The following is a 14,021-nucleotide window of genomic DNA, read 5'->3' on the forward strand; positions in this document are numbered from 1 at the left end:
TGTTGATGTGATTCTGTGGTTTAGTTTCTGCAGAAATTAGATGATTAATTTTATGAAAAAAAATAATTTTCATGCAGGAAATTAATTAATCGGTGAAATTTATTCGGAAACCCGAATAGCATCGGGTACCAATAAATTTTGCCGCCATCGATGATGAGCTTCGGCGAGCCGACGGTGGACCGTGATGATTATATTCTGAGTCTTAATTTAAATAAATAAATGTAAAATGCGAATAATAATTAATAATAGTATTAAATTGGTGTTTGGAAAATTATGAATGTTGGATAATTGTTGCGATTGTTGCGTTTGAATTTGACGTCAATTGATATTTCGACGGGTAGTCCGATAAACAAAGGGAACGCTGTCCGATTTTTTTTAGGAAATTGAACTATGAAAATACGGAAATGTATCCAATGATTATCGGGACATCGAGTGACTATATGTATACGTGTATGTTTTATATACGAAACTTGGTTGTACGATGCAATGGAATATTTTGCCAAATCGATAACCATTTCGTAAAATAAGGAGTATATATATATTTTCCGAAAATGAACACCGAACCGATTTTTCGAGATTGTGAACCCTACTTGTTGCGTGTCTTATTATAATATATATAATTACGAGTCGGGTTTGAATATAGTGGGGTAAATTGGTATCGAGGATATGTAAAGCATACCTAGACGTCTAACGTAGGGTATTTCGACCCTGTAAGTTATAGTCAGGAACCTGAAAGTGGAAGATGGACTAAAGATAACCTAGTGGTCAGTCGACGAGCTCAGTGGAGTTTCAACAGAAAGACCTGAATGTCGAAGTCGAGTCCAATGGGATCTAGTGGTTGGACGTTAAAGTTTGAGCGACAGAGTCGGCTCAGAGTTGATCAGTAATAGTTATAAAGCTTTGTAAGGCAAGTACTTCCGAACTTTTCTTCAAGATATATCGCAATTATTTTCGAACTATTTCATAACATATTGCTATTATTCAAAATAACTCTTGTTTTATATTACAAGTGCTTTAAACTATTTAACCTTGAACCCTAATTTTCTGGATCTCGGGCCATAAGCCTTATTCTTTGTAAACCGTCCTTTGTTTATCCTCAGACACCAAACCATACAAATATGATACTAATCCCCAAATGTATAACTACCAAACACCAAACACTGGAGCAAAAATTGTTTGAAAACACAGAAACTTTTATACTCCAACCATTCCTTATAACATCAAAGAACTATACCTTGAAAAATCAGTATTCATCCAATACCTGATCATTTTACAGACTGAAAACCGTTTCTTATACATACATTGATATACCCTTGAGATATCCATGAGTTTCTTTATATTTTTATGCAAGTGTTTAACCATCATTGATTATGATCTTGTTTATCGAATTATATTGTTTATCATATTGAATTGCATTATTATTGGATAGTCTTTTTTTATATGTGGACCAGATAAGTGGTCAGACCATATCTATGGTCAATTTAGGCCAATGTGTGCCTTGGATCCAGTAGTTAGAGCAGTGCTGTGTGCTTTGCTCGGGGTTAGTGCGTGACTGATCAGCAGCCTAACCTTGGTTTTAAGAACTTAAAATGAATGTCCAATTCTAATGATTGTTTAGAAATAAATTTGATTCATTTGAATCATCTCACTTGATAATTATTTAACCTCAGTTATCGTTATTATGACTTGCTAAGCTAGTTAACTCACTCTTGCAAATCTTTTTATGTATTCTACAGTTAAAAAGGGGTACGGTTGATAGCGAGGTTTCCCAGTTCAATGTACGAGCTAGGATTCCAGATTGAGTTGGATCGAGCTAGCAGGAGCTTATGGCGGTAGTGAGATAGTAAGATTGTAAGAATAATTTTATTATCAGTTGTAAGTTAAATTAGTTGGGATTTGGTACGATGTAATAAAAAATTAAGGTTGTGACTTGTTTTCATACTTAAACCTGTTGCGATCCATGGTTACATAGAGCAGGGTCATTGCAATTAATATTTCATGTACAGGTTGATATATTGTGTTGTGGACCCCAAACTTCTGACCCGGGTTTGGAGGGCGCCACATGGATACTAAAGACCTAGCCCAAACATATATTCGAAAGAAGAAATTCAAAACAATGAGGGAGTCACAAGATGCACACACTATGCAATCTCAAGTCAAAGACTTGGTAACTGCACCTTCACAAAGTCAGTTTGATGTGGCTCCAGTAAATATGGAGTCACAACCCCATTGTTTAGTAATTGAAACACAACATACACAAAACTCTCCAACTATTTCTCTGGATATGGACATGATATCTATATCAATTTTTGATTCTCCATCTCTTAATCTCATGGAGGAGCCAGCTACTCATGCAAGTGATCATCATTTAATTGATGATTTGTTGGATTACTTGCCAATTCTTTCTCAAACTATTGAAGAGTCTGTGCATAAAAATCTAAAATCAATCTCCACAGACTCAATGGATATTCATCATTCATTGATAAGTGATTATCTTTCAGCAAATATGCTTCACAGTAGTCATTCGTTGATAATACCAACTACCACTACTAGAAAAAGTAGAATAGACACCGCCTCTTAGACATCGGTTGCTTTTGGAGCCGATAGAAAAGGTGTTTTATACATCGGTTTTAAATAACCGATGTATTTTGGTTTTATAAACATCAGTGATTTAGCCCAACCGATGTTATATATATGTTTTAAAAAAATCAATTAGCGCGGCTTCCCTGTTTTTCCCCTTAGCCAAATAATTTATTCCATCCATGTTTCCCCCTGGTTTTTTCCTTAAAAAAAATTCTCCCCCTCTTTTCATACACATCGTCCCCCTCTTTTTATTTAAAAATAAAACAAAAAAATAAAAAACATAAAACAAAAAACATCAAAAATAAAACATCAAAAATCATCTCTCACCCTCACTTACGTCGAGAACACCCACCAAGGACACCCACCAAGAACACATTTTCTAAACACCCGCCATTACTCTCGATTCCATCTATGTGCTCTCATTTTCTCATTGATCTCCCTCATTGCTCTCATAGAATTGGGGGTTTTATTACATTAATGTAAATCAAAGTTTAGGGTTGGAGTTCAAGTCGGAGTTGAAGTTTAAGGTTGGAGTTCAAGTTCAAGTCGGAGTTTAAGGTTGGAGTTCAAGTCTGTGTTTGAAGCTAAGTTGGAGGTTAAAGCTTGAATTGGGTAAGTTTTAAACCCTAATTTCAGAATTGGGGGTTTCAATTTGAAACCCTAATTTTTTAATTTTTAATTAGTTGAGTGATTGTTCTTATTGTGCATATTACATTGAGCATGTTAAACACGGACAAGGATGTTGATTTGTGGATGATAATTGGCTGAAGAGTTGTATCTGACTGCTTGGTTCATGATTATTGATTCACACTACTTTAAATAAGTGATTTTTAGTTGATTTATAGAGTTTGTAGAGTATTAGCTCGTGTTGAAACACATTCATTTATTTGCAATTCCTTGAACTTTCTGGCATCAACTCAGTAGATATGGACATGTAATGCATTCATATTGTAGTGAATAAGGCTCGTGTTTTTATTATATTTTAATTTGTATTAAGACCTCTTCTGTGCGTTTAAAAGTTTCACAGTTGGCGAAGGCAGTGAAAATTGGCTTTTACAACCTATTAGGGAAAGCAATATGCAGCTGTTTGCGCTTATTTCAATTTGGATCTCCAGCAAAGTAATGTTGTATTGCTTATTACTTCGACATTTTGCTTTCTTTTGTTTTATGTGTGCGTGTGCAAAGTTTTAGTCTCTATGCCTTGCAGATATATGATTCTGGTCCGATTTATGTCAAATGATTGAAGTTGTTGGGTGACAAGACTATTCAGGAGCAACATTTTACAATTTGAGACTTTTTGGAAGCAGTAAGCTAATCTTTCAACAAATGGGCATATTTTCGTAATTCTATATACTGACATGTGATGAATAATGAAGGAATTTGCAGTAGGTGGTCTTAATGTAGGTAAACATACAAAACCAAAACACATCTTAATTGTATCTGAAAAGTTATACTGAAATGACACAAAATTTATTGACATTAGGTATTACATTATGTGTTACACTAGGCATGGGCTAGCAGTCTTGTAAGTACAATCCCGATTTAAACTATCTTTTAGGAGAAAAGATATAATTTGTGACTATCAATTGCCACCATTCTCTCAAAACCTCAGCCAGATTCGTTATTTTTTCCAATATTATATATATATATATAAATATATATATATATATTGTCTTTCCAGCACAGATCATACTGCCTGAAAAGAGTTGGTTACAGCTAAACTTTATCAAATGAGATAGGGAAAAGATAACTTTGACTTGATATAAAGTACTGAAAAAAATCTATTCAAGGGTGTTGAGGATGTGTGACTGGCATGTTAATAAGTGATGCAAGAACATGTGGTCCCTTTAAGATGCTACTTCCTACAAGAAAAACTAGTTTGAAATAAAAAAATCATATTGATGTTGATAAGACGGTACGATTATGTTAATTTAATACTTGAACCTGACCGTTGATCCTCCTTGCATGCCACAATAATTTTAAAGGGTCACTTCCCTTAGGAGAGGTTATTACTTTCAGGACCAGGTAGCATAGCAACCTATTGGATACCCTTTTCTCTAAGTAAACAGGAGGCCGAGGGTTCAAGCCTTAGTGTTTCCATGTGTGCGCAAGTGACACTCAAATGATACACATTAATATAACAAGACTTGTAGGTCTAGTTGAACGGGTATTGGGATGCATGTGTTGCATATCCTCTTGGACCAAGTATTAAAAAAAATCAAGTCAAGAAGAATACGGCTTATGTAGTCAATGACATTGTGAAAGCGCATGATATTTCAGTAATACCATAATCATCTCTTCATGTTATATAATGTTTTAGATGTGCGGGTATAGTGTTTCAGACATAACCTATTATTGTATCAGCATGTGATGCCTGACTAGCAGTTTATCATCTGCTTTGAAACTCATACCCTAGTAGGTTTTTTACGATTCATCTTTGTACCGGTAATTGATTTAATTTCAAACTTAAGAATCCATGAGTTAAAGGGAAATGGTTCATCTAGCAATTGATGGAATTTGGAAGGTACTGAAACTTCACCGGTCCCCTAGGAATGATTTTTATCGGATAGCTGCAAAGAATGGGATAATACCGATGCTTACAAACAATCTTTATAGCTGGAACGAGGCAACTCGGCTGGATTTGATATCTGGTGGATGCGTATTTCCAGTTGATGGTATGAATTTACGGATGCGGTCACGTCAACTGGATCTAGAAAACCTTACTTTTGGTCAAAGTGTGGCACCACCTTATGGATCTGATTAGCATGGAGTTGATGATTCTTTGTCATCTGGAACTCGTGACTCTTCACAAGCTTCAGTTTCTCATTCTTCCAACTCCAGATCTTTTCCCCCGGGGAGTGATAAACCTCGATCAAGTACAGCCTCTATAGAAGGTCACGATACTAGAAAATTACATGATTCAAGCTCTTTCGACAAACTCACACATGGTATGATGAATGAAAGAAATGATCCTTCAAGAATTGCACATAGAATTTCAATTGAAAGAAGTCAAACATTGGCTGATGGTGTTTCAAAAGGTCTCGATCCTTTGATTGCTGTCTTTTTAGGTGTGTAGAGCATTGTTTAGTATTCATCCCCCTTGTGCCATTTCAATAAATGCATATTTAGTATTGATTTTTGGGTTTAAACTTTTGTTTTTGTTGAAATTTCCATTTTATGCAGGTAGCTTCATATGTTATTACAACTCCTAAACAGAGGTGGGAATTTCCTGTTATTCCTTGGGGTAAGTGTTCAATAGCGTCTCTACTTTAAAATCACCAAAGGTCTTTATGCAGTTTGGGCAAGACGTTTTGTCAGACCGAGTGCTGATTCTCTAATTTCATTATAAGCTTTACCCATGAAAAGCTTAGCAATCTGCCAGAAATTTAGCTTTAAACTTAAAAGGACATCAATATTATTTATTATTATTATTATTATTATTATTATTATTATTATTGTTGTTGTTATTATTATTTCCGAAGGACATTAATATTATTAGCTAAACCACCGGAATAATATTAAAACTAGCATCTATTAGTAAACTAAACTAGGAAGAACATAAGGAACTGTAAAGTTTAACAAAATTTTGATTAATACTGTACAATAAATAATTAGGCTACATAGAATGAAAAGGAACTGTCTAAAGATACTACTATAGCTGTGTTGCCTTAAACTCTATGTGCGATAGAACGAGGGGGACTCTCAATTACTAGTAAAAATGTACTACTGTATGCCATGTCAACTTAAACTTAACTGCAAAATCCACTTTGTTGTCCATTAGGTACCTCTTAAATTTAATATAAATTTAAAACTGAACATTTCATTGCAGAATGGTATCTTTTCTGAGCTCTTCGGGACTAAAAGTGAATGTGACCTTTCCATGGTTGCTCTTTACTTTCGGTTACTTAGACAAGAAGGATATGATATATCTTCTGGTAAGTTACGATACAAAGTACTCTGTTTGTACCACTCTATGCAAGCTAGAAGGGATTGCGCCAATATGACCAATTCTGTTTCCAGAGGCAAGCCATACATTGGGTGAAAAAGGACTGAGAATATTGAGTTGGAAAGTACAAATCCTTGGAACTTGGTGCAGGTGTGCTTGCTTCCTTTATTACTTCTTTTTTTTTCCTGAATTATCCATCCCAAAAATATTAACTAATCATCTCGTACTATGGTAAAAGGCATTATTATCTAATAACCAAATGTACTATATGTACCACTCTATGCAAGTGTATTTATAGTAGTAGGCCAACAATATACAGATCTTTATGTTAGGTCACACACACTGTAGAAGGGGTTGAATATAGTGTATACTACAATCAAATCAAATTAAGAATACAAGTATGAAACACAGAATAATCTTATTAATAAAACAGTATTACAATGAAACCGTTCTCTCTCAGTGATGAACAAATATCACGAGAGCTGCTAGGGTTACAATGAATAATATTCTTGATTACAATAACACATCTAGTGTAAACCCTATATTGTGTTTTTATATCACACAATTACAAGATAATCTTCCAATTGATATCGAATATTAGTCTGCATCCTAAAATATATCAATTAGTTATCTTTTCCTCCAAGTCTTCTATTCTTCATAGAATTCTTCTCCATGCATATCTCTTCTTGTGTTTGTCTTAATCTTCTTTCCTTCAATCAGCCGCCTTCCTTATCTGAAAGTCTTCTTCAATCCTGATATTATCTCCTGATGAATATCTTCTGATATCTTAAGTTCTGATAACTTAAGTTCTGATATTTTAAGTTCTGACTTTAGTTATAAGTACTGATTTTCAGTTAAGTCCTGATTTGTTCTATTAGTCAAGATCTGAAAACTAAACACAAATCATTATTAGACATGACATCACAAATATATCTAACAATCTCCCCCAACTTGTAAATTAGCATAATATACAAGTTCAATAGATATTTGATGATGTCAAAAATATTAAGTACAAATGCATATGAGAATTTGACTAGATAACTATAACTCACAGTCTTTGTAGCTTTTACCATCCTTAAAGTCTGATATCAGATTTAGTATGTATATTCAATAAAACTTAACAGTTGTAGTCCTTGACTTGGCTTCAGTTTGTGATCTCTTGAATTTCAGGAGTTGTTTTGAGATAATTCTTCGAAAGAGTTCTTTCAGCATATTCAAGTTCATTTATCATCCTCCTTTTAGCATCTTTAAGTTCAACTGTATCTTCCCCTGTCTGAAAGATAGCAGCCCTGAGATCATTAATCTTTGTTTTCCTTATTTCCTGATCCAGTCTGATCAGATAAGCTTTGTCAGACTCCAGATTAAATTCAACACCCTTAATACCCAGAAAAGTAGTGATCTTGGCAGTATTAGGCTTCATCTCAACTATTTCACCATTGTGAGCTCTGTACTTTGGATATTATGGTCTGTCAGACTTTACAGAGTAAAGTTTCTTTAGTCTTTGAATATCAGATTTTAAGTAACTGGCAGCACCATCTGTTGACCTGTTCTTCACTTGAAGTAGAAATAAAACATGTTGCAGTTCTTCATAATACTTCAATCGAATTGCATTCTTTCTTATCTAGAATACTCTCCCATCTGTCATAAAATAAAGCATTATTTCTTCTTTCATCTTGGAATTGTAAACCATCTGTACAGACTCCAATTGATTTAGTCTTTTTGGAATTGTCCCTACTCCTGGTTCAGAAAGAGATGTAGGATCTAAGGTAGAGTTGTTTACTCTTTTCTCATCAGCATTACCCAGTCATGTTTTATCTCTAGCTTCCTTCCCTTGGAGCAATCTACCCTTAAAAACATTTTTTGAAGTCTTCATAGGTTGAGCAGATTGTTGAGCTTTAGTAAATCCATGTAGTAGAATTTTTGAAGGTTTAACATGAGCAATGTCAGAGGTTTCCTTTTCTTCTGATGTCAAGACAACTTGAGCTCTGTCAGAGGTTGCTTGAATATTGCTTTTCTTCTTCAAAATCAGAGTTGTATCTTCATCAGATTTTGCTTGCAGATCCATAGTTGGCATATATATCTTTACAGGTTCATCAACTTTTGCCTTACCCTTGAATCTAGGATCAACTTCCACCTGTGATTTGGACTTGGCCTTAGATGCCTTAGTATCTGTCCTCTCTTTGATCGCAATACCCTTAGGCTTAGGTGGTTTCTTTGCTGTGTCTTGAGTTTTAGACTTTGACTTAGATCTGTCATTTTTAGCTTTCAATCTAATCTCTTCTTCCTTCAGACTTTCAATATCCATGCCTGGATTGTCCTTTAGGAACAGTCTTTTGGATATCTCTTCATCAAGCTTCAGAGTTTGTTCATCAGAATTTATCCTTTTACCAGTATCAAAACTTGTTCTTAGACTTGTAGTTCTGGCTTCCCTTGATAAAGAGCCCCTGCCTTGACTTAGACCTCTACTCCTTTCAGAGTTTCCCTGGTCTTCATTATCATCATCCTTACCCTTTAATGGTTGATCAGTTTTGTATTTGGACTTAATCACTTTCTCCCCCTTTTTGGCATCATCTGGTAGAAGCAGGGAGACAAGCAATTCCACAGAGTTTTGGATTTCATCGAGTTGGTCTTGTTGAGAAACTTGATTCTTCAAAATATCAGATAGTTGTGATTGATGCTTTTCTTGAGTCTTTTCTATATACCCAATGCGGTCAAAGGCTGGCTTAAAAAACCTGTTCTTTTCCAATTTGACATTCATGTCTTGCTGAATCAGTGTTTCTTGAATTTTGTTCACCTTGGCTTGAGTTATTGAGTGTTGACCTTGAAGGTTCCTGGTACTCAATGCAGTAACTCTGAGCCGTGCTTTGAAGTAATCATTCATCAGCATCTCATCAGCTTTAGCCAGGTGCTCAGCAAGAATATTTACAGTAGAAACAAAATCAACTTTGTTCCACTCCTTGATCCACTCTCTTCCTCTGGAGGTTTCACTCCAAGGTACTGGTGCATCCTCTCTCACAAACATTTTAATCAAATCAGCTTTATTAACTGTTTGTAGAGATGCATGTCCTGAAGGACCAGCTGCATCAGCATTTACATTTGAAGCAGCTTCACCAGTATTATCAGCATTTACTTCAACAGAACTTGCAGAATCTTCAGTATCAGCATCTTGTGATTGAATAACTGTATGTGAAGCAATAGAAGAGTCATCTGCATGAACATCAGCATCTAACAGTGGAGTTGCTGGTGGAGTTTGCTGAGGGATGGTTGGAGCTTCCAACTATAGAACCTCAGGCACATTCAAGTTATGAATATCTATTTCAGCACTTGTACCTGGATTATCAGCATGTACTTGATCAATGATAGGGGACACAGGAGGTGTAGGCATGTATTCTTGAGTATTCTCTAGCTCTTGAATAGGAGATTTGTGAGCTTCTGTAAAGTCTGGTTCAGTAGTGGGAAGAGATTCAATCACCATTGGGTCTTTTGAGATCAGAGAATTCTGACCTCCTTCCTCAGCTGTTGCTTCCATTCCTTCTTCAGAGATTGATAATTCTACAGCCCTCCTTGCTCTTTGCTTTTTAAGTCTCTTAGCTGATGGAGAGAGTCTGGGAGATTGATCATCAGAGTTTAGCTTTCTAAGCCTTTTTAGGGGCCTAGAACTCCCAGTTTCTTGAGCTGTCTGAGAAATGACCTTCTTAGCTACTTCAGCAATAGGTTTTGATGGTTGAACCTGTACCTCATCATCAGACTCATCTCTTAAAATCATCTTCCTTCTTTTCTGCCATGACTGAGGTACTATCTTAGTCCTCTTTGTTCTAGAAGGAGTAGGCTTCACTTTATTATGTGCTGATGGTTGGTTGGCATGTTCTGATGTGAGTGTTTGTTGAGTGACAGTAGTAGGTGCTGATGGCTGTTGTGTGTTGGTGGGTTGGACATCAGGATATAGCCATGAATAGGTATCATAATCAGCATTTACAGAGCTTTCTTTACTGATAAATGAATCCTAAGGGGTCTCAAAACTCCCTTCTTGTTGTCACTAGTTAAGAGATTAGTAAAAGCCCTCTTAACTAACCTAAAAGGTTCTATTTGTTCACTTGCTGGTTGTGGTTCATCTGATGTACAGTAACTGTAAATTAACTGACAGAACCTAGAAAAGTAAACTATATTCCTGGCCTCTTTCATTCTATCTCCTTTTGCATAGTCAAAATGAGACTGGTTTAGGAGTGCATACCCAATTTGTTGTGTCAGAATAGGAATGGCATCAAAATTTGAGCACTTGTTGGCAAATGTCTTCGTGATGTAATCGAAGAAGAAGCTCTATTCCTTTCGAATATGTCACACCCCCAACTTAACCAACAAATTAAATATAACTATTACAATATTTAAAAGTAAGTAAACATAACCAAATCCAAGATCTTAGAGTTTAGGGTTTGGAACAGCCCAACACTACCATCTATTATAACTGATTTTAATATCGAGTCCTCATACAAAACTATCTCTTATTCTACCTGAGCTCGAACATACGCATCAGCGTCACAGGTCTTACGTGCTGTCTGCTTGAATCTAACCATAGTTGCTAGCTATAATATCAGGGTAAAGCAAGGAGTGAGCCAAATGCTCAACAAGTGCTAAACAATACGATACAAAACATAAATTGAGATATATATTAAAGAATGACAATGTGAAGACATAACCAATAATAACAAGAGATAAAACTTTGGGTGATGGCATCATTTGCTTGTATCAAAACATTTTCAAAATCATATCTTAATCAAAATTATTTTATGACGCTACGGATTACAGCCGGTGATCAGCCGTGAAGTAATCCCGAACCTCGCTGGGTTCTAGAACATTAATTGGATCCTTAGGCAACTTTTAAGCCTACAATATAAGTGTGGAAAGGACTCGCGTCTCAGTCCAGATCCACTATTCAAAGAAAACATTTATCCCCCTTTGGGACTGAAAATCCACATTTTAATCATTTCAAAAACTGATGCCGATTTATAACAAAATCTCTTTAAATAGTAAATATTTTTATCAAGGGATTATAGATCAACTTGAAACACTGGAAATACGATACTAAATCTCAGGGCCATGATCCACTAGACTGTACTCTATTGGGGTAGCTGAAAGGTTTCCATATACAAAAACTTGGACAAGGAAATTTAGCAAGGCTATTGAATATTATGAATGAGTAATGCCAAACTAGGCTTAAAACAATGGTTTTTGACAAGGTACAAGTGCTGGAACATCAAGAAGATAAGCTTCAAGAATACTAAGGGTGTTCAGGTATGAAGAAATGATCTTTAGCTCAAGGTATAACATGATTGCCAAACTTTAGGGTAATAAAGACGGGTATCAATCAATTATGGACAACTTTGATGAATATCTGGCTTTTAGGTATCAAGGTAAAGTTCTATAGGGGTTCAAGCATTAGGGTGAGATATCAATACTTTAGGAATCATTAGCATGTTAATCAAGAGGATCAATCAAGTATTATAACAACTCTTTATTTTATCATGTCATTCCAATTACTTTGATATACTATCATGATAAGACTTTTGATCTACTTGCAATACATACTTGAGGGTTCATGGCATTTCTATATAATTCAAAGATAAACTTAAGATACGCTTGGTTCAAGTATATCAAAATGACTCAGGATAATCGCATCAATATATACGAACTATTTGTAGTGAATACGAAAGACAGATTGAATCACTTGCCTTGAGAAAGGCTGGTCTGGTCTGGCTGGTAGGAGCAACTGAAAGCTTCACTCGACCTTTATGGCAAGTTTACCCTCATCTCGAGATCCTACATAAATAATAATAATCCTCATTATAATATAATCTCACCAACTTAACCTATTTACAACACAAATGGCGCTTAGGCCTATATGCGCGCAATTTATATTCACCTTATAAATATAATCGTACACATAGCCACATATACTCACATATCATATTTTAATACCAAAAAATATCACACACACCATAATGCAACACTAGGCTTGGATGATCTCAACTCACAACTTAAGTCACTTGGTCGTTATACTAGACAAAGTCTCCAAATTTTGGCTTCCTAACTCGATGTGCCTTTACTAAACTATCTAAAACCTATTGACCCTCACTTGGGCCCTTTGCTCTACTGACTTTATACTATCTTACAACCATAGTGGTCAACCTAGATCTCACTCCTAAGTGTTCTAAAACTATGTGACAAGTGAAAGTGCTCACTGGAGTAAATTTCAGAATGACATCTATAGTTTCTTGAGTGCATTAGACACCCTTAAATTACAAGTTTTCCTCCAAAACTTTTACACTAGAATCTTCTGACCATAAGGCATCTCCAAAACTTAATGTGGCTCAAGGACCTATCTTGGGCCTCCTTGGGCCTAAGCTTAAAGTCCATGGTTCCCCTGTTTTTCTGGGCAGAAAATGCCCTGACTTGAACTAACTTGTGACACATGGTTCTAACTCATATTTTATGAACTATGGCTGGAAAAAATTCTCTGACACTCCCTCTAACTAAGTCCCAACAGGGCCTAATGAGGGCCTACCCATGACATGGTCAAAACTTCCTATTTCTAAGTTGCAACAAAACTGTCCCCTGCTGGACAGATTTTGTGATTCCACTTGTGCACCTAACCAAACGACTTGCAAACCTCCAACCAACACCTAAAACCTTTCATAAACTCCTAATGATAGCTTCTGGTGGCTTGGGCCTCAAAGTGCACATCAATGACATGGTCAAAACTCACTCTAAACCTCAGGGTACTAAACTGATTTTCTGCAGAAACTAAGACTCTCCTTTTTCCAAGGTTTTTACTTGACAAACTCAACCACCAACAACCCAATTACCCAAACCATGACTTAACTATGGTGATCTACTGAACTAACTCCCTTACACTCAAAATAATCTTGGTGGAGATCATCCTTACCTAAGATGCAACATGGCAAAATAAAGGAAATCACATTACACAATTTACAAGTCATCAAGTTTTTGAAAACAACAAGTTATATATTCTTATGAAATATATATATGAATTATTACCACGTATCAAGGAGCACTAATGAAGATTAATACCTTATCCCTACTGAAATTAAAGCTTACTAACAAAATCTTTCCAAATGATCAAAATCTTCCAACATTCCAAGAGAAATCTACATGCATGCATGACTTCGAGTCTTACAAACCAAAGCAACATATTTTCTAAATATATTCTACCATGAAGTCGACATGCAAGCCTAGCATAAGCTATATCTAGATGATCACTTAGCATGCAAAGGGTTTTATCAAGTTTTTGATACAAAATTTATGTTATCACCACCAAAACACATAGAAATGAGACAAGACCACAAGAATAATCTCAAGAACCATTCATTCGGCTCTCTTAAGGTCATGGCCGAATGAAATGGAAGGGAAATGGCCACTCAACATCAAGAGTCTCTTTCTCAAGACTTGGCATTTCACCATTCCTTGTAGTCCTCTC

Source organism: Apium graveolens, chromosome 11, assembly GCF_009905375.1.
Source record: "Apium graveolens cultivar Ventura chromosome 11, ASM990537v1, whole genome shotgun sequence".
Taxonomy (NCBI): domain Eukaryota; kingdom Viridiplantae; phylum Streptophyta; class Magnoliopsida; order Apiales; family Apiaceae; genus Apium; species Apium graveolens.